We start from the raw sequence: 22,092 nt of genomic DNA on the forward strand, positions 1-22,092 counted from the left end.
TTGTACTGTATAAAGTAAATATTCAGGTTTAGAAAAGGCAAGAGAGAGCTCTGAAAACTATCTAAGAGAGGGATTCTTAAAGGCCCATTACAGTGAAAAAATGTCATGCTTTAATTCACTAAAGCAATAAATTTTATTTCTAGCGACCCTGCATATCTATCGGCTAGATTTAGAGTTTTGTCGGTAAAGACCCGCGTAGCTAACGCAGCTTTTTTTCCTACCGCTGCTTCCAAACAACGCTGGTATTTAGAGTTGTCTGAGGGGCTGCGTTAGGCTCCAAAAAGGGAGCGTTGAGCCGAATTTACCGCCACTTCAACCCTCAATACCAGCGTTGCTTACTGTAGCGGTAAGCTGGCAAAACGTGCTCGTGCACGATTCCCCCATAGGAAACAATGGGGCCGTTTGGGCTGAAAAAAAACACCTGCAAAAAAGCAGCGTTAAGCTCCCAACGCAGCCCCATTGTTTCCTATGGGGAAACACTCTCTAAGTCTGCACCTAACACCCTAACATGAACCCTGAGTCTAAACACCCCTAACCTTACACTTATTAACCCCTAATCTGCCGCCCCCGCTATCACTGACACCTGCATTACACAATTAACCCCTAATCTTCTGCTCCGGACACCGCCGCCACCTACATTATCCCTATGAACCCCTAATCTGCTGCCCCCAACATCGCCGACACCTACATAATATTTATTAACCCCTAATCTGCCCCCCCACGTCGCCGCCACCTAACTTCAAATATTAACCCCTTAATCTGCCGACCGAACCTCGCCGCTACTATAATAAATGTATTAACCCCTAAAGCTAAGTCTAACCCTAACCCTAACACCCCCCTAAGTTAAATTTAATTTTAATCTAACGAAATAAATTAACTCTTATTAACTAAAGTATTCCTATTTAAAACTAAATACTTACCTGTAAAATAAACCCTAATATAGCTACAATATAACGAATAATTATATTGTAGCTATTTTAAGATTTATATTTATTTTACAGGCAACTTTGTATTTATTTTAACTAGGTGCAATAGCTATTAAATAGTTATTAACTATTTAATAGCTACCTAGTTAAAATAATTACAAAATTACCTGTAAAATAAATCCTAACCTAAGTTACAATTAAACCTAACACTACACTATCATTAAATTAATTAAATAAATTAACTACCAAAACCTGCAATTAAATACAATTAAATAAACTAAACTAAATTACAAAAAAAACAAACACTAAATTAGAGAAAATAAAAAAAATATTACAAGAATTTTAAACTAATTACACCTAATCTAAGCCCCCTAATAAAATTTAAAAAAAAAACAAAATAATAAAAGTCCCTACCCTATTCTACATTACAAAGTAATCAGCTCTTTTACCAGCCCTTAAAAGGGCTTTTTGCGGGGCATGCCCCAAAGTAATCAACTCTTTTGCCTGTAAACCCCCCCCAACATTAAAACCCACCCTTAAATAAACCTAACACTACCACCCTGAAGATCTCCCTACCTTGAGTCGTCTTCACCCAGCCGGGCCGAAGTCTTCATCCGATGGGGCAGAAAAGGACATCCAGACCGGCAGAAGTCTTCATCCTATCCGGGCAGAAGAGGACATCCGGACCGGCAGACATCTTCATCCAAGCGGCATCCTCTATCTTCATCCATCCGGAGCGGAGCCATCTTCTTCCCAGCCGACGCAGATCCATCCTCTTCAACCGACGCCTACTCACCGAATGAAGGTTCCTTTAAATTACGTCATCCAAGATGGCGTCCCTCGAATTCCGAAAGTACTTCTGCCTAGTACTTTGGTCCCTTGGGGGATCCGTAGTCTCTAAGAAGCATCCAGTGATCCATCTATTGTTAAGCGCCACAAGAGACGTCATCCATCCCGCAACTGCAGAGAGCGATTGCTTGTATTCTAAGTGGAGGTGAATTCCCACTAGTGAGAGCGTTTGGAACTAACCACTATCTGGACACGCACACCCGGAGGGATAATCGGAAAGGATCTTGGGTGATATATAGCAGTCGGCTTTTGATGTGTATAGATCTTTGTAGCATCTTATGAGTTTCCATTTTTTCGTATGTGATTTTATCAATAAAACTTTTTATACTACACTTGAGTCCGCGCTTCTCCCCTTCTATCATTTACAGTGCATCTTTTTGGGGACAGTGGAGTTTACCCGTATTTGGAGGAGCAGCGTGACTACACTTGATTTATAAGTACAATTATATCATCTAATACACGGTATCAACATTTTGTAAGTAATTGCTATACAAACTGTGATATTGCTAATAGATGGACTCGATCTGAAATTGCCAAACACTGGCCTAGATTTAGAGTTGGGCGGTAGCCGTCAAAACCAGCGTTAGAGGCTCCTAACGCTGGTTTTGGGCTACCGCCGGTATTTAGAGTCAGTCATTAAAGGGTCTAACGCTCACTTTCCAGCCATGACTTTTCCATACCGCAGATCCCCTTACGTCATTTGCGTATCCTATCTTTTCAATGGGATCTTTCTAACGCCGGTATTTAGAGTCGTGGCTGAAGTGAGCGTTAGAAATCTAACGACAAAACTCCAGCCAGTCAGTAGTTAAGAGCTTTCTGGGCTAACTCCGGTTTATAAAGCTCTTAACTACTGTGCTCTAAAGTACACTTACACCCATAAACTACCTATGTACCAGTAAACCGAGGTCCCCCCACATCGCCGCCACTCGATTAAATTTTTTTAACCCCTAATCTGCCGACCACCACCTACGTTATACTTATGTACCCCTAATCTGCTGCCCCTAACACCGCCAACCCCTATATTATATTTATTAACCCCTAACCTGCCCCCCACAACTTCGCCACCAGCTACCTACAATAATTAACCCCTAATCTGCCGACCGCAAAGCGCCGCCACTTACGTTATCCTTATGTACCCCTAATCTGCTGCCCCTAACACCGCCAACCCCTATATTATATTTATTAACCCCTAATCTGCCCCCCTCAACGTCGCCTCCACCTGCCTACACTTATTAACCCCTAATCTGCCGAGCGGACCACACCGCTACTATAATAAATGTATTAACCCCTAATCCGCCTCACTCCCGCCTCAATAACCCTATAATAAATAGTATTAACCCCTAATCTGCCCTCCCTAACATCGCCGACACCTAACTTCAATTATTAACCCCTAATCTGCCGACCGAATCTCGCTGCTACTGTAATAAATGGATTAACCCCTAAAGCTAAGTCTAACCCTAACCCTAACACCCCCCTAAATTAAATATAATTAAAATCTAATTAAATAAATTAACTCTTATTAAATAAATTATTCCTATTTAAAGCTAAATACTTACCTGTAAAATAAACCCTAATATAGCTACAATATAAATTATAATTATATTATAGCTATTTTAGGATTTATATTTATTTTACAGGTAACTTTGTATTTATTTTAACCAGGTACAATAGCTATTAACCCCTTAAGGACCACAGCACTTTTCCATTTTCTGTCCGTTTGGGACCAAGGCTATTTTTACATTTCTGCGGTGTTTGTGTTTAGCTGTAATTTTCCTCTTACTCATTTACTGTACCCACACATATTATATACTGTTTTTCTCGCCATTAAATGGACTTTCTAAACATACCATTATTTTCATCATATCTTATAATTTACTATATAAAAAATTATAAAATATGAGGAAAAAATGGAAAAAAATACACTTTTTCTAACTTTGACCCCCAAAATCTGTTACACATCTACAACCACCAAAAACACCCATGCTAAATAGTTTCTAAATTTTGTCCTGAGTTTAGAAATACCCAATGTTTACATGTGCTTTGCTTTTTTTGCAAGTTATAGGGAAATAAATACAAGTAGCACTTTGCTATTTCCAAACCACTTTTTTTAAAAATTAGCGCTAGTTAGATTGGGACACTGATATCTTTCAGGAATCCCTGAATATCCCTTGACATGTATATATTTTTTTTTAGAAGACAACCCAAAGTATTGATCTAGGCCCATTTTTGTATATTTCATGCCACCATTTCACTACCAAATGTGATCAAATAAAAAAATGTGTTCACTTTTTCACAAATTGTTTCACAAACTTTAGGTTTCTCACTGAAATTATTTACAAACAACTTGTGCAATTATGGCACAAATGGTTGTAAATGCTTCTCTGGGATCCCCTTTGTTCAGAAATTGCAGACATATATGGCTTTGGCATTGCTTTTTGGTATTTAGAAGGCCGCAAAATGCCACTGCGCACCACACATGTATTATGCCCAGCATTGAAGGGGTTAATTAGGAAGCTTGTAGGGAGCTTTTAGGGTTAATTTTAGCTTTAGTATAATGTAGTAGACAACCCAAAGTATTGATCTAGGCCCATTTTGGTATATTTCATGCCACCATTTCACCGCCAAATGCTAACAAATAAAAATAAAGCGTTAAATTTTTCACAATTTTAGGTTTCTCACTGAAATTATTTACAAACAGCTTGTGCAATTATGGCATAAATGGTTGTAAAAGCTTCTCTGGGATCCCCTTTGTTCAGAAATAGCAGATATATATGGCTTTGGCTTTGCTTTTTGGTAATTAGAAGGCAGCTAAATGCCGTTGCGCACCACACGTGTATAATGCCCAGCATTGAAGGGGTTAATTAGGGAGCTTGTAGGGAGCTTGCAGAGTTAATTTTAGCTTTAGTGTAGGTATCAACCTCCCACATGACACATCACACCCCCTGATCCCTCCCAAACAGCTCTCTTCCCTCCCCCACCCCACAATTGTCCCCGCCATCTTAAGTACTGGCAGTAAGTCTGCCAGTACTAAAATAAGAGTTTTTTGGGGATTTAAAAAAAAAAAAAGATAATTCTGCTCTGTAGGATCCCCCCTTAGCCCCCAACTTCCCTGATCCCCCCCCCCAAACAGCTCTCTAACCCCCCTCTCGGCCTTATTATGCGCCATATTGGGTACTGGCAGCCACCCAGTTAGAAATCAAATATGTTTTTTAGAACATTTTATAATTATGTTATTTTAAAAATAGTATTTTCTGTAGTGTAGCTGCCCACCCTCCCAGATCGTTAACATTTGTAAAACATTTGCCCCCCCTCAACCCCCTCTCTCCCACCTTACAGTGTTTCATAGTGTAGGGTTCCCACCCGCGCGCGCGCGCACCTGCTCCCGTGCACGCGCGCGCCCCCGCGCACGCACTCGATCCCGCCCCCCTTCCCCACCGATGGCCGCCCACCCGCCTCCCACGATCAGCTCCCACCCACCAACGAACAGGGCCATTGATGGCCGATGCAGAGAGGGCCACAGGGTGGCTCTCTCTTTATCGGACGGCTTAAAAATGTTATAGCAGGATGCCTCAATATCGAGGCATCACTGCTATAACATGAAAGCAGTTGGAAGTGATCAGGATCTCTTCCACTGCTTTCAAAGACCAACGACGTACGGGGTACGTCCTTGGTCATTAACTGCATTTTTTTGCAGGACGTACCCCATACGTCGTTGGTCGTTAAGGGGTTAAATAGTTAAGAACTATTTAATAGCTAAAATAGTTAAAATAATTACAAAATTACCTGTAAAATAAATCCTAACCTAAGTTACAATTAAACCTAACACAACACTATCAATAAATTAATTAAATAAAATACCTACAATTATCTACAATTAAACCTAACACTACACTATCAATAAATTAATTAAATACAATATCTACAAATAAATACAATGAAATAAACTAACTAAAGTACAAAAAATAAAAAAGAACTAAGTTACAAAAAATAAAAAAATATTTACAAACATTAGAAAAATATTACAACAATTTTAAACTAATTACACCTACTCTAAGCCCCCTAATAAAATAACAAAGACCCCCAAAATAAAAAAATGCCCTACCCTATTCTAAATTACAAAAGTTCAAAGCTCTTTTACCTTACCAGCCCTTAAAAGGGCCCTTTGCGGGGCATGCCCCAAAGAATTCAGCTCTTTTGCCTGTAAAAAAAAACATACAATACCCCTCCCAACATTACAACCCACCACCCACATACCCCTAATCTAACCCAAACCCCCCTTAAATAAACCTAACACTAAGCCCCTGAAGATCTTCCTACCTTATCTTCACCATACCAGGTATCACCGATCGTTCCAGGCTCCAAAATCTTCATCCAAGCCCAAGCGGGGCTGGCGATCCATAATCCGGCGGCTGAAGAGGTCCAGAAGAGGCTCCGAAGTCTTCATCCTATCCAGGAAGAAGAGGCAATCCGGACCGGCAACCATCTTGATCCAAGCGGCATCTTCTATCTTCATCCGATGACGACCGGCTCCATCTTGAAGACCTCCACCGCGGACCCATCTTCTTCTTCCGACGACTTCCCGACGAATGACGGTTCCTTTAAGGGACGTCATCCAAGATGGCGTCCCTTGAATTCTGATTGGCTGATAGGATTCTATCAGCCAATCGGAATTAAGGTAGGAAAATTCTGATTGGCTGATGGAATCAGCCAATCAGAATCAAGTTCAATCCGATTGGCTGATCCGATCAGCCAATCAGATTGAGCTTGCATTCTATTGGCTGATCGGAACAGCCAATAGAATGCGAGCTCAATCTTATTGGCTGATTGGATCAGCCAATCGGATTGAACTTGATTCTGATTGGCTGATTAAATCAGCCAATCAGAATATTCCTACCTTAATTCCGATTGGCTGATAGAATCCTATCAGCCAATCGGAATTCGAGGGACGCCATCTTGGATGACGTCATTTAAAGGAACCGTCATTCGGCGAGTAGGCGTCGGTTGAAGAGGTTGGATCCGCGTCGGTTGGAAAGAAGATGGCTCCGCTCCAGAAGAAAGAAGATTGAAGATGCGGCTTGATAGAAGACTTCATCCCAATGATGGACTTCCGACTTCAGCCCGATGATGGAGTTCTTCAGCCTCCGCTTGGATCCAGACTTCAGCCCGAGGATGGACGTCACTCTTCAGCCCCCCGCTTGGGCTTGGATCAACACTTCCGAGGCTTGGATCAAGACTTCCGAGGACGGATTGGTGAACCTGGTATGGTGAAGATAAGGTAGGAAGATCTTCCGGGGCTTAGTGTTAGGTTTATTTAAGGGGGGTTTGGGTTAGATTAGGGGTATGTGGGTGGTGGGTTGTAATGTTGGGGGGGCATTGTATGTGTTTTTTTTACAGGCAAAAGAGCTGAATTCTTTGGGGCATGCCCCGCAAAGGGCCCTGTTCAGGGCTGGTAAGGTAAAAGAGCTTTGAACTTTTGTAATTTAGAATAGGGTAGGGCATTTTTTTATTTTGGGGGGCTTTGTTATTTTATTAGGGGGCTTAGAGTAGGTGTAATTAGTTTAAAATTGTTGTAATATTTTTCTAATGTTTGTAAATATTTTTTTATTTTTTGTAACTTAGTTCTTTTTTATTTTTTGTACTTTAGTTAGTTTATTTCATTGTATTTATTTGTAGATATTGTATTTAATTAATTTATTGATAGTGTAGTGTTAGGTTTAATTGTAGATAACTGTAGGTATTTTATTTAATTAATTTATTGATAGTGTAGTGTTAGGTTTAATTGTAACTTAGGTTAGGATTTATTTTACAGGTAATTTTGTAATTATTTTAACTATTTTAGCTATTAAATAGTTCTTAACTATTTAATAGCTATTGTACCTGGTTAAAATAAATACAAAGTTACCTGTAAAATAAATATAAATCCTAAAATAGCTATAATATAATTATAATTTATATTGTAGCTATATTAGGATTTATTTTACAGGTAAGTATTTAGCTTTAAATAGGAATAATTTATTTAATAATAGTTAATTTATTTCATTAGATTTAAATTATATTTAACTTAGGGGGGTGTTAGGGTTAGGGCTACAATTAGCTTTAGGGGTTAATACATTTATTAGAATAGCGGTGAGCTCCAGTCGGCAGATTAGGGGTTAATGTTTGAATTTAGGTGTTGGCGATGTTAGGGAGGGCAGATTAGAGGTTAATACTATTTATTATAGGGTTATTGAGGCGGGAGTGAGGCGGATTAGGGGTTAATAACTTTATTATAATAGCGGCGCGGTCCGGTCGGCAGATTAGGGGTTAATAAGTGTAGGCAGGTGGAGGCAACGTTGTGGGGGGCAGATTAGGGGTTAATTAATATAATATAGGGGTCAGCGGTGTTAGGGGCAGCAGATTAGGGGTACATAGGGATAATGTAAGTAGCGGCGGTTTACGGAGCGGCAGATTAGGGGTTAAAAAAATATGCAGGTGTCAGCGATAGCGGGGGCGGCAGATTAGGGGTTAATAAGTGTAAGGTTAGGGGTGTTTAGACTCGGGGTACATGTTAGAGTGTTAGGTGCAGACGTAGGAAGTGTTTCCCCATAGAAAACAATGGGGCTGCGTTAGGAGCTGAACGTGGCTTTTTTGCAGGTGTTAGGTTTTTTTTCAGCTCAAACTGCCCCATTGTTTTCTATGGGGGAATCGTGCACGAGCACGTTTTTGAAGCTGGCCGTGTCCGTAAGCACCGCTGGTATCGAGAGTTGCAGTGGCGTTAAATTATGCTCTACACTCCCTTTTTGGAGCCTAACGCACTGAAAACCCAGCCATTCTGTGAACTCTAAATACCAGCGGTATTTAAAAGGTGCGGACAGAAAAAAGCATGCGTAGCTAACGCACCCCTTTGGCCGCAGAACTCTAAATCTAGGCGACTGTTATCTTGTCTTTTACTGTCAAAAATCATTGTTATGTACTCACGATAATTATTTTGTTTGGGTAGCAAATACCATTGTATTGTGTATATATATATATCTGTTTTTTATTTTTCTACCTATTAGCGCTCCCGGTTGTGTGTAACAAGACATACACTATCTTTTTGGGTTTTTTTACAATATAGCTAATAGTTACATTGTAGCTAGCTTAGGGTTTATTTTTATTTTACAGGCAACTTTGTATTTATTTTAACTAGGTACAATAGTTATTAAATAGTTATCAACTATTTAATAACTACCTAGCTAAAATAAATACAAAAGTACCTGTAAAATAAAACCTAACCTAAGTTATAATTACACCTAACACTACACTATAATTAAATTAATTACCGAAATTACCTACAATTAATTACAATTAAATAAAATTAACTAAAGTACAAAAAAAACACTAAATTACAGAAAATAATAAAATAATTACAAGAATTTTAAACTAATTACACCTAATCTAATCCCCCTAATAAAATAAAAAAGCCCCCCAAAATAATAAAAATCCCTACACTAAATTACAAATAACTCTTAAAAGGGCCTTTTCTCTGGGCATTGCCCCAAAGTAATCAGCTCTTTTACCTGTAAAAAAAATACAATACCCCCCCAACATTACAACCCACCACAAAACCCTACTCTAAAACCCATCTATCAGCCAATCGGAATTAAGGTAGGAAATATCCTATTGGCTGTTCCAATCAGCCAATAGAATGCGAGCTCAATCCTATTGGCTGATTGCATCAGCCAATAGGATTTTTCCTACCTTTTGGCTGATTTTTCCTACCGATTGGCTGATAGTGTTTGGGTTTTTTTGTACTTTAGATAATTTTATTTAATTTTATTTAATTGTACTTAATTGTATTTAGTTTAGGTAATTAATTTAATGATAGTGTAGTGTGAAGTGTAATTGTAACTTAGGTTAGGTTTTATTTTACAGGTATATTTGTATTAATTTTAGCTAGGAAGTTATTAAATAGTTAATAACTATTTAATAACTATTGTACCTCGTTAAAATAAATACAAACTTGCCTGTAAAATAAAAATAAATCCTAAAATAGCTACAATGTAACTATTAGTTATATTGTAGCTATCTTAGGGCTTATTTTATAGGTAAGTATTTATTTTTAAATAGGAATAATTTATTTAATGATAGGAATATTTATTTAGATTAATTTAAATTATATTTAAGTTAGGGGGTGTTAGGGTTAGGGTTAGATTTAGTATTAGGGGATAATAAATTTAATATAGTGGCGGCGGTGTAGGGGGGGCAGATTAGGAGTTAATAAATATAATGTAGGTGACGGCGGGGTCCGTGAGCGGCGGTTTAGGGGTTAAACATTTTATTTAGATGTGGTGGGGTCCGGGAGCGGCAGTTTAGGGGTTAATACTTATAATGTAGGTGGCGGTGGGCTCCCGGAGCGGCGGTTTAGGGGTTAAACACTTTATTAGAGTTGCGGTGGGCTCCGGGAGCGGCGGTTTAGGGGTTAATAACGTTATTTAGGTCCGGCGGGGTCCCGGAGCGGCGGTATAGGGGGTAAAACAGTATAGTATAGTGTGGGTGCTTAGTGACAGGGTACCAAGAAAGCTGCGAATAAGCCGAAGAGCAGCAAGATCGATGACTGTTAACAACAGTCCACTGCTCATCGCTCTGTACTTGGTGCGCAGCTTTTTGACAGCTTTCTTGATAATTTTGGAGAACGTATTCAGGTCCGCGGCAGCGATGTTAGGCGATCTTAGGCGAGCGTATTGGTGCCATCGAATGCAAGAAAGTCGACGGCTTGATAACTAGAGGCCAAGGAATCATATCTGAATTTTGTTTCTAGTCAGAAATGTATCTAAATAATTTTTAAATGTATCTAAGGTATTGGCATTTACTACCTCCTCATGTAATGAGTTCCACAATTTCATTGTTCTTACAGTGAAAAACCTTTACGTTGCAGGAGATCAGATCTCCTTCCCTCCAGCCTTAAATAAACCGAGCTTCTGACATCTCTGTATATGGGCATTGAATATATTTCTATAAAGTAATCATGTCACCTCTCAAGCGCCTCTTTTCTAGAGAAAACAGACTGGGTTTGACTAACCTCTACTCATAGCTTAAATTCTCCATTCCCCTTATTAGTTTTGTGGCCCTTCTCTGAATTTTTTTCTAAGCCTGCAATGTCACTTAAGGAATACACCAATTTTCACTGACATAGGGCGCTCCCTATCTCTTTTGGTGTCACTCATGGTGAGGTCTTACCAGTGATTTATATAGTGACAGAATTATGCTTTCCTCCCTTGCATCAATGCCTCTTTTAATACATGCTAGTATATTATTAGCCTTAGAAGCCACTGCCTTGTATTGCACACCCATCTTTAGCTTGTTATCTATTACTACTTCCAAATCCCTTTCTTCTTCTGTTTGGATTAAGTCTAGTCCCATTTAAATATTAGAGTGCCATCTTATTTTTACTTCCAAAATGTAGAACCTTGCATTTTCCAGTATTAAGGGCTCCATTTATCAATCATTTAGATAATTCTCCTATCAGTTCTCCACAGCTCGCCTATGGAGAGGCACACATGTGAGCCCGTATTTATCATAAAAAAAGTTGTTTTTTTCTCCATAGGAGAGCTGAGGAGAAATAATGATAAATTAATTTTGTACATTAATCTCTCCTGTGGCATGTATCAATCGCCTTTGCAAAATTGAAGTATATCACATCAACTGGTTCCCTTTTATCTATATTTTTCCTTCCTTCCTCATAGAATCTAATTATGTTAGTTTGACATGATCTATTTCTCATAAAACAATGCTGATTTTGAACTCAAAGAGGCCCATTTATCAAGCTCCGAATGGAGCTTGAGGGCCCGTGTTTCTGGCGAGCCTGCAGGCTCACCAGAAACAGCAGTTATAAAGCAGCAGTCTAAAGACCGCTGTTTCATAACCCTGTCCGCCTGCTCTGAGCAGACGGACAGACATTGCCACAATTCAACCTGATTGAGTATGATCGGGTTGATTGACACCCCCCAGGGTGTAGGGGGCGGCATTGCACCAGCAGCTCACAAGAGCTGCTAGTGCAATGCTGAATATGGAGAGCGTATTGCTCACCGCATTCAGCGAGGTCTGTCGGACCTTATCCGCACTGTCGGATCAGGTCCGACAGACCTTTGATAAATAGGCCTCATAATCTTGTTTACACAAATGTATTCATCAATATAATCCCTTCAAGTATCTTCCCCACTATTGATGTCAGATTAACTGGTCTATAGCTTCCTGGATCAGCCCTGCTCCCCTTCTTAAAGAGTGGCACCACATCAGATTTATGCCAATCCTGGGGTACTACGCCTGAAGATAATGAGTCTTGAAAAAGTAGAGGTTTGTCTATAACTGTCTATAACAGTCTATAACAGTACTTAGTTCCCGTAAAACCCTTGGGTGTATTCCATCTGGGCCAGGAGTTTTATTTACCTTAATATTATCCAGTTTTTTCCTTATATCCTCTAGAGATAACCCAGTTAAAGGTATGGGCTTGTATGTTCTAGTTTGTTTCAAAGTATCTCACATTGGTTCCTCTCTTGAGTATACTGAAGAAAAGAACTGGTTAGTACCTCAGCCTTCTTCCTGTCACTATTAATCATGCTACCCTTCAAGCATTTTAATGTACCTATATTGTCCTTCGTAGATTTTTTTGCCATTGATGTTCTTAAAAAAACTTTTAAGGTTTGACTTAGAATTCTTTGCAAATAATCTTTCATTTTAAATTTTGGCTAATTTGATTTCTTTTTTTGCATGCTTTGCTACATTCCTTATGTATTTGGTATGTTGAGTCTGTACTTTTTTTTTAATAATTTAAATGCCCTACATTTTCCCCTAATTTATCTTAACAAATTTCTATTTAGCCACATTGGTTTGGATTTATTTCATTTACTTTTATAACCATGTGGTAATTTTCATGTGCTTGCTGCTGCTACTTAGTGTGCTTTCCTCCAAACTTTCTAATATGACATTTCCTAAGTGTACCCTTCTGTCACTTCTTCCTTGAGATATTCTAGTTGTGACATATTCACAGACTGATCTGTCTGTTCTATTATGCTTGGACTGACCCTCCCCCCCTAGTTTAAAATATTCTCTAAGCGTGCTACCATCCTTTCCCCTAACATACCTGCATCCATGTCATTCAGGTGCAATCCATCCTTACTGTACAAATTGTACCTAAGTAAAAAGTCAGCCCAGTGCTCTAAAAAAGTCAAACCCCTCATTTTTACACCATCCGCTAGATTTAGAGTTCTGCCTTAGCCATCAAAACCAGCGTTAGGGGCTCCTAACGCTGGTTTTGGCTGCCCGCTGGTATTTAGAGTCAGTCAGGAAAGGGTCTAACGCTCACTTTCCAGCCGCGACTTTTCCATACCGCAGATCCCCCTACGCCATTTGCGTATCCTATATTTTCAATGGGATCTTTCTAACGCTGGTATTTAGAGTCTTGGCTGAAGTGAGCGTTAGAACTCTAACGACAAGACTCCAGCCGCAGAAGAAAGCCAGGAGTTAAGAGCTTTCTGGGCTAACGCCGGTTCATAAAGCTCTTAACTACTGTGCTCTAAAGTACACTAACACCCATAAACTACCTATGTACCCCTAAACCGAGGCCCCCCCCAACATCGCTGCCACTCTAATAAAAATTTGTAACCCCTAATCTGCCGACCGCACACTGCCGCAAACTACGTTATCCCTATGTACCCCTAATCTGCTGCCCCTAACACCGCCGACCCCTACATAATATTTATTAACCCCTAATCTGCCGCCCCCAACGTCGCCGCCACCTACCTACAATTATTAACCCCTAATCCGCCTCACTCCCGCCTCAATAACCCTATAATAAATAGTATTAACCCCTAATCTGCCCTCCCTAACATCACCGACACCTAACTTCAAGTATTAACCCCTAATCTGCCGACCGGACCTCACCGCTACTATAATAAATTTATTAATCCCTAAAGCTAAGTCTAACCCTAACACTAACATCCCTCTAAGTTAAATATAATTTTTATCTAACGAAATAAATTAACTCTTATTAAATAAATTAATCCTATTTAAAGCTAAATACTTACCTGTAAAATAAACCCTAATATAGCTACAATATAAATTATAATTATTTTGTAGCTATTTTAGGATTTATATTTATTTTACAGGCAACTTTGTATTTATTTTAACCAGGTACAATAGCTATTAAATAGTTAATAACTATTTAATAGCTACCTAGTTAAAATAATTACAAAATTACCTGTAAAATAAATCCTAACCTAAGTTACAATTAAACCTAACACTACACTATCAATAAATTAATTAAATAAAATACCTACAGTTATCTACAATTAAACCTAACACTACACTATCGATAAATAAATTAAATACAAATACCTACAAATAAATACAAATAAATACACTAACTAAAGTACAAAAAATAAAAAAGAACTAAGTTACAAAAAATAAAAAAATATTTACAAACATTATAAAAATATTACAACAATTTTAAGCTAATTACACCTACTCTAAGCCCCCTAATAAAATAACAAAGCCCCCCAAAATAAAAAAATGCCCTACCCTATTCTAAAATAAAAATAGAAAAGCTCTTTTACCTTACCATCCCTTAAAATGGCCTTTTGCGGGGCATGCCCCAAAGAATTCTGCTCTTTTGCCTGTAAAAAAAACCATACAATACCCCCCAACATTACAACCCACCACCCACATACCCCTAATCTAACCCAAACCCCCCTTAAATAAACCTAACACTAAGCCCCTGAAGATCTTCCTACCTTGTCTTCACCACGTCGGGTATCACCGATCCGTCCAGAGGAGGCTCCGAAGTTTTCATCCAAGCCCAAGCGGGGGCTGAAGAGATCCATCATCGGGCTGAAGAGGTCCATCATCGAGCTGAAGTCTTGATGCAAGCGGGGGCTGAAGAGATCCATCATCCGGCTGAAGTCTTCTATCAAGCGGCATCTTCAATCTTCTTTCTTCCGGATCCATCTTCATCCCGCCGACGCGGAACATCTATCCTGGCCGACGACTTCCCGACGAATGACGGTTCCTTTAAATGACGTCATCCAAGATGCCGCTTGATAGAAGACTTCAGCCCGATGATGGACCTCTTCAGCCTGATGATGGACCTCTTCAGCCGGATGATGGACCTCTTCAGCCCGATGATGGACCTCTTCAGCCGGATGATGGACCTCTTCAGCCGGATGATGGACCTCTTCAGCCTGATGATGGACCTCTTCAGCCCGATGATGGACCTCTTCAGCCCCTGCTTTGGCTTGGATGAAAACTTCGGAGCCTCCTCTGGACGGATCGGTGATACCCGGCGTGGTGAAGACAAGGTAGGAAGATCTTCAGGGGCTTAGTGTTAGGTTTATTTAAGGGGGGTTTGGGTTAGATTAGGGGTATGTGGGTGGTGGGTTGTAATGTTGGGGGGGGGCATTGTATGTTTTTTTTTAAAGGCAAAAGAGCAGAATTCTTTGGGGCATGCCCCGCAAAAGGCCCTTTTAAGCGCTGGTAAGGTAAAAGAGCTTTTCTATTTTTATTTTAGAATAGGGTAGGGCATTTTTTTATTTTGGGGGCTTTGTTATTTTTTTAGGGGGCTTAGAGTAGGTGTAATTAGCTTAAAATTGTTGTAATATTTTTATAATGTTTGTAAATATTTTTTTTATTTTTTGTAACTTAGTTCTTTTTTTATTTTTTGTACTTTAGTTAGTGTATTTATTTGTATTTAATTTGTTTATTGATAGTGTAGTGTTAGGTTTAATTGTAGATAATTGTAGGTATTTTATTTAATTAATTTATTGATAGTGTAGTGTTAGGTTTAATTGTAACTTAGGTTAGGATTTATTTTACAGGTAATTTTGTAATTATTTTAACTAGGTAGCTATTAAATAGTTATTAACCCCTAATCATATAAAATATTTATATTCAACCTTGGTTACTCAAACCCCTTATTTGCTCCAACTCCCTTAGCTATCTATCTATCTCTATACTTAAACAGAGAAACGTAATTAACACAGAGAAACTGAATGCAGCAAGCCCTCACAGAGCAAGCCTCACAGAATTAATTAAAGGGCCATGATGCCCTAATGTTGAAACACTTGAAAGTGATGCAGCATAGTTGTAAAAAGCTGACTAGAAAATATCACCTGAACATCTCTATGTAAAAAAGAAATACAAATGAGGAAGCAGCACCACCAAATCTCTCTTCAAGCAGGTTTATTCAGCTTGTGAAGTAGCCAGACCAATAATTTTCATACAACGTTTCAGACACAGTCCTTAGTCATGTATGGCTTAACTAACATGGAACAAACCTTAAATACTAAACAAGCCCCACCTACAATCACCTGGTCAATACAGGTTAACCCCTTACACCATTTCAAAAACTTACATACACAGGTGTGTTATAATGAAGACACATATACAGTTGTGCTATAATGAAGACACACTAGCCTAATATACAAAATGGAATACAGGAATGTATTTTTTATACATAAGAGGTAAAAAGCAGAAAAATCCCAGATCAATCTGAAAAACAGAAAAGAAAATGATTAAACAATAAAGATAAACTAAAGGCAAATATACAGGTCAAAGTCCCTATTCATTCCATTTGGAAACAATGGCCCATATTTATCAAGCTCCGTACGGAGCTTGAAGGGCCGTGTTTCTGGCGAGTCTTCAGGCTCGCCAGAAACACAAGTTATGAAGCAGCGGTCTAAAGACCTCTGCTTCATAACCCTGTCCGCCTGCTCTGAGCAGGTGGACAGGAATCGCTGGAAATCAACCCGATCGAATACGATCGGGTTGATTGACACCTCCCTGCTGGAGGCCGATTGCCCGCGAGTCTGCAGGGGCGGCGTTGCACCAGCAGCTCTCGTGTTAAATGAAGAGATCAGGTCCGCAAGACCTTTCATAAATAGGGGCCAATGAGTCCAATTTATTGATCCAAAACACATCTCTACTTTTAAGGATTTTAACCCTATTGCCACCCCCTCTTATATTAAATTTATAACCAGTGCGAGGATGACTAAAAGTAGGGCCTTTAATAATACTGTTGCAGTTCGAGCAACCTAAGCAGGGAAAATTCCCCCAACTTTTTTTACCTATATAACTCTGTACCCCAATACTTTTAAATGAGCCAATGTCTGCCCTGACCAATGAGTCCTTAAAGTTCTTGCCTCTTTTATAGGCAGGCATAAAAGGTTTATCAAATTCCAAAACATTAGATTCACAGGTCTGCAAGACATGCCAATGTCTACGTAAAACTTTTTGCACTTGTAAACTCAAAGGGGAGTATTGACTAATACAGACTAGTCTATCAGATTTTTCTTTTACCACATTTTTCTATTAAGAAGTGACTGTCTTGATGTTCCAAGGGTATTCACAATCTCAGTCTCAATTAAATCAGTAGGATAGCCCCTTACTCTAAAACGATCACCCATCTCTCTCAATCTTTTCCCAGCTAAATTATCTTCTGACACAATACGTCTTACCCTAAGAAATTGACTCTTAGGCAACGATTTGAGAAGAAAGGGGGGATGGGCACTAGTGTAATGGAGGAGAGTGTTACAGTCTGTTTCTTTTTTATACAAATCCACAGAAAAACCTTGTGCAGTTTTTGATATCTGGGTATCCAAAAAGACTACACTCTCCTCACTAAACACTAGTTTAAATTTAATCCCACTGGGTCCCAATGTCGCCCAACCACATGCCAAAAATATCACCTATGTATCGCCACCAGGTGGCGTCATATCGCAAAAATAATGGGTGGCTATAGACAAAATATTCTTCAAAGATATTTAAATAGATATTGGCGTATGTAGGGGTGACATTGGAACCCATGGCGGTCCCTTGGAGTTGAAGGTAATAATTATCACCAAACAAAAAATAATTGCAACCAAGTACAATATTTAATAACTGAATAATAAATTCTTGTTGCAATAATGAAAAAGTCAAATTTTGACTCAAAACCTTAGCGACTGCCCGAATACCTGCTTCATGAGAAATAGAAGTGTACAATGAAGCCACATCAAAGCTGAAAATTATGCCCTTGTCACTATCAATAGACAGATTCTGCAACTTTACCAAAAAATCCCCTGTATCCTGAATGTACGAACTTGAAAATACCAAGGGTCTTAGAACCTTATTCAAATAAATAGATACTTTAGATAAAATAGAGCCCATGCCCGCCACGATAGGCAGCCTGGGGGAGCATTCAGGCATTTATGCACCTTAGGGAGGGTGTAAAGAACCAGAGTTATATCATCAGATTCCAAAAGAAATTTGGCAGTGTCTTTATCTATAATCCCATTCTTAATAGCATTGCTAACACATCCCTAAATTTCCTTCTTAATATTAAACATAGGGTTACAGGGTAATCTTTTATAGACTTCAACATCAGACAATTGTGTGTCAATTTCATTCACATAATACTCTTTGTCTAGTAAAACAATTGCACCCCCCTATCTGCCCCTTAATGATAAGCTGTTTGTTATTTTTTTAAACCTTGCCCCAAGGCTTTCCTATTATGTTTCCCATAATGTTTTTTACATATAACAGCACTGTCCTTTTATACCAATTGGATAAAGCTCTGTACCCCTGCGCTCACCTGTGTAGGAGTAAACATACTTTTATTAAATAAACCAAGTGTTTTAAGCTGTAACTGTTGCATATCAGTAACATCACCTGTCTGTGTATGTGTCTTCATTATAGCACACCTGTGTATGTAAGTTTTTGAAATGGTGTAAGGGGTTAACCTGTATTGACCAGGTGATTGTGGGTGGGGCTTGTTTAGTATTTAAGGTTTGTTCCATGTTAGTTAAGCCATACATGACTAAGGACTGTGTCCGAAACGGTGTATGAAAATTATTGGTCTGGCTACTTCACAAGCTGAATAAACCTGCTTGAAGAGAGATTTGGTGGTGTTGCTTCCTCATTTGTATTTCTAGTTATTAGGGTTTTGGCAGGATACTGGTTGCGAGCACACCATTCAATATTCCCTACGTGCTGGATATTTGAGACTTTTACTATGTAAAAAAAATATATATTTTCCTCAAATTCCTCAGTAGCCACATCCCATTGTAAAGGATTTCTAAGCAGCAAATCAGTATGTCTGTCCCGGGACAGCTAAGGGAGTGAGCTTACGTGCACACTCATCTTTGTTCCCTATTTAGGTTTAAGGAAGTTTACTATGAAATCTCATGAGAGTTAAGTCAAATCTCATGAGATCACAGTAAAAGAGTTCATGACCTCAGCCCTGCTGATGCTGATTGGCTGCTGTTTATTTCTTCATTTTTATTTATTTTTACCTGCAGCTGAGCAACAGCTGAATTATAACCTTTTACACAGAACTTACTCTGCTGAGCTGAAGAAATTGTGAGGTAAAATATCTTCTTTTTTTACATAGAGATGCTCAGGGCATATTTTTCTCTCAACTTTTTACAGTTATACTGCATCAGTTTCAAGTGATTTAGCATATGAGTATTAGTCCCTTTAACTAAATGTATAGTATAGACCCACACAGGCAAAACTAATCCCTCCCCTAATTACGCACACAAGAAGATGGGGGGGGCGGAAATCAGTTAAAAGCTTAAATAAAAACAGTTAAAAACTGCGCCCCTTACACAGCAAACAATTTAACAACTCCTTTGGTTCACTAACTCTATACTTAAACAGAGAAAATGATTTAACACAGGGAAACTGAATGCAGAAAGTCGTCAACAAAGCCTAGAAATTTGAATGATCCAATACGTAGCCTCTTAATTAATAAGAAAAAATACATTAACAAAGTTACAATTTTTTTTATAAATTCTATCTTTCACATCACCACCATATTCTATCAATATAGAACACGTTTGTTACAGTGCAATTTTAGAAGTAAAACCACTTTCAGTACAGTGTCAACTTATATCAACCATACAAATAGAATTTTTGAACAGTTGTCAATTCCAAAAAACGCACAAAAAAGCAAAAACAATGGCTACTACCTTATATAAAATATTGATATCCCGTGCATGAAATCTTCTTCCTAAAAAAATAAAGAAAATGCCAAAAGTTAAAAACACATTTATTTAAAGGGACCCTCATGTCAAAATAAACTTTTATGATTCAGAAAGAATATGCAGTTTTAAGTCACTTTCCAATTTACTTCCATTATCAAATTTTGCATAATCTTTTTATATGCACACTTTCTGGGGAACATGATCCTACTGAGCATGTGCACAAGCTCACATGGTATACATATACTAGTCTGTGATTGGCTGATGTCTGTCACATGATACAGGGTGCTAGAAAATGGGAGAGAAAAAATAATTTGTTAGAAAAGAAATCTGCTTTGTTGAAATTCAGAGTAGGCGTTAAATCACTGTCTTTTTATTATGCACTTGTAATTTAAGCAATTCTACTGCATTGTGTGGTCCTTTAAATAACAAAAAGACTTTACATACATATAGTTTTTAACTGTATACAAGATAAATATAATAAACTGCATACACATGTTCAATATACCCACAATCCATCTCCTATAGGTTTATTATTCATGTTCTAGTTTCACCATTGTATTGTAACAAAAGGGGTTAAAGGGGCATATTACTCATATGCTAAATCACTTGAAACTGATGCAGTATAGCCGTAAAAAACTGACAGGAAAATATAACCTGAACATCTCTCTGTAAAAAAAGGAAGATATTTTACCTCACAACTTCCTCAGCTCAGCAGAGTAAGTTCTGTGTAAAAAGTTATAATTCAGCTACTGTCCAGCTGCACATCAAAAAAAAGGAAGAAATGCACAGCAGCCAATCAGCATCAGCAGTGCTGAGGTCATGAACTCTTTTACTGTGATCTCATGAGATTTGAATTAACCCTCAGGAGATTTCATAGTAAACTTCCTTAAACTGAATAGTGAAATAACTTGAGCGTGCATGAGGCTCACTCCCTTGCATGTCCCGGGACAGGCATACTGATTTGCTGCTTAAAATCCTTCACAATGGGATGTGAATACTTAGGAAATTTTTAGGTAAAATATCTTTCTTTTTTACATAGAGATGTTCAGGTGATATTTCTAGTCAGCTTTTCACAGCTTTAAAGTGTTTCAATATTTGGGTATCTTTGGTTGACAGATGTAAATTTTGTCATTCAATACTATCGGCTAGATTATGAGTTTTGAGTTATAAGCGGCTCTGTGCTAACTTGCAAGTTATTTCCACCGCTCACCTCCCTATAGTGCTGCTATTACAGGTTTGCCAAAACCTGGCGTTAGAAGGCAATATAGCATCGTTGAGCAAAATTGAGCTCCATACCGCACTCAAATACCAGCGCTGCTTTGAGCTGGTTTTATGTGCTCGTGCACGATTTCCCCATAGACATCAATGGGGAGAGCCGGCTAAAAGAAAGCCTAACACCTGCAATAAAGGAGCGTAAAGCTCCGTAACGTAGCCCCATTGATTCCTATGGGCAAAGGAAACTTATGTTTACACCCTAACATAAACCCTGAGTCTAAATACCCCTAATCTGCCGCTCTTGACATTGCCGACACCTACATTACACTTATTAAACACTAATCTGCCGCCCCTGACACCGCCGACACCTACCTACACTTATTAACCCCTAATCTGCCTTCCCCTATGTTGCCGCCACTATACTAAAGTTATTAACCCCTAAACCTAAGTCTAACCCTAACCCTAACACCCCCTAACTTTATTATAATTAAAATAAATCTAAATAAAAATTACTATCATTACCTAACTAATTCCTATTTAAATCTAAATACTTACCTATAAAATAAACCCTAAGCTTGCTACAATATAACTAATAGTTACATTGTATCTATCTTAGGTTTTATTTTTATTTCACAGGCAAGTTTGTATTTATTTTAACTAGGTAGCTAGTAAATAGTTAATAACTACAGGGAGTGCAGAATTATTAGGCAAGTTGTATTTTTGAGGATTGATTTTATTATTGAACAACAACCATGTTCTCAATGAACCCAAAAAACTCATTAATATCAAAGCTGAATAGTTTTGGAAGTAGTTTTTAGTTTGTTTTTAGTTATAGCTATTTTAAGGGGATATCTGTGTGTGCAGGTGACTATTACTGTGCATAATTATTAGGCAACTTAACAAAAAACAAATATATACCCATTTCAATTATTTATTTTTACCAGTGAAACCAATATAACATCTCAACATTCACAAATATACATTTCTGACATTCAAAAACAAAACAAAAACAAATCAGTGACCAATATAGCCACCTTTCTTTGCAAGGACACTCAAAAGCCTGCCATCCATGGATTCTGTCAGTGTTTTGATCTGTTCACCATCAACATTGCGTGCAGCAGCAACCA

The 22,092-nt window shown here is 38.4% G+C and overlaps 1 long non-coding RNA gene across 1 annotated transcript in view; it reads right to left on the bottom strand.

Moving 5' to 3' along the window:
• The window catches only part of LOC128655401 (uncharacterized), a 187,793-nt gene that overhangs the window by 96,443 nt on the left and 69,258 nt on the right, over window positions 1-22,092 (bottom strand). The window contains exon 2 of the long non-coding RNA XR_008401780.1: window positions 19,736-19,776. This is a non-coding gene — a long non-coding RNA (uncharacterized LOC128655401). The remainder of the gene's footprint in view (window positions 1-19,735; window positions 19,777-22,092) is intronic.

This window comes from Bombina bombina, chromosome 4, assembly GCF_027579735.1.
Source record: "Bombina bombina isolate aBomBom1 chromosome 4, aBomBom1.pri, whole genome shotgun sequence".
In the NCBI taxonomy this organism is placed as follows: domain Eukaryota; kingdom Metazoa; phylum Chordata; class Amphibia; order Anura; family Bombinatoridae; genus Bombina; species Bombina bombina.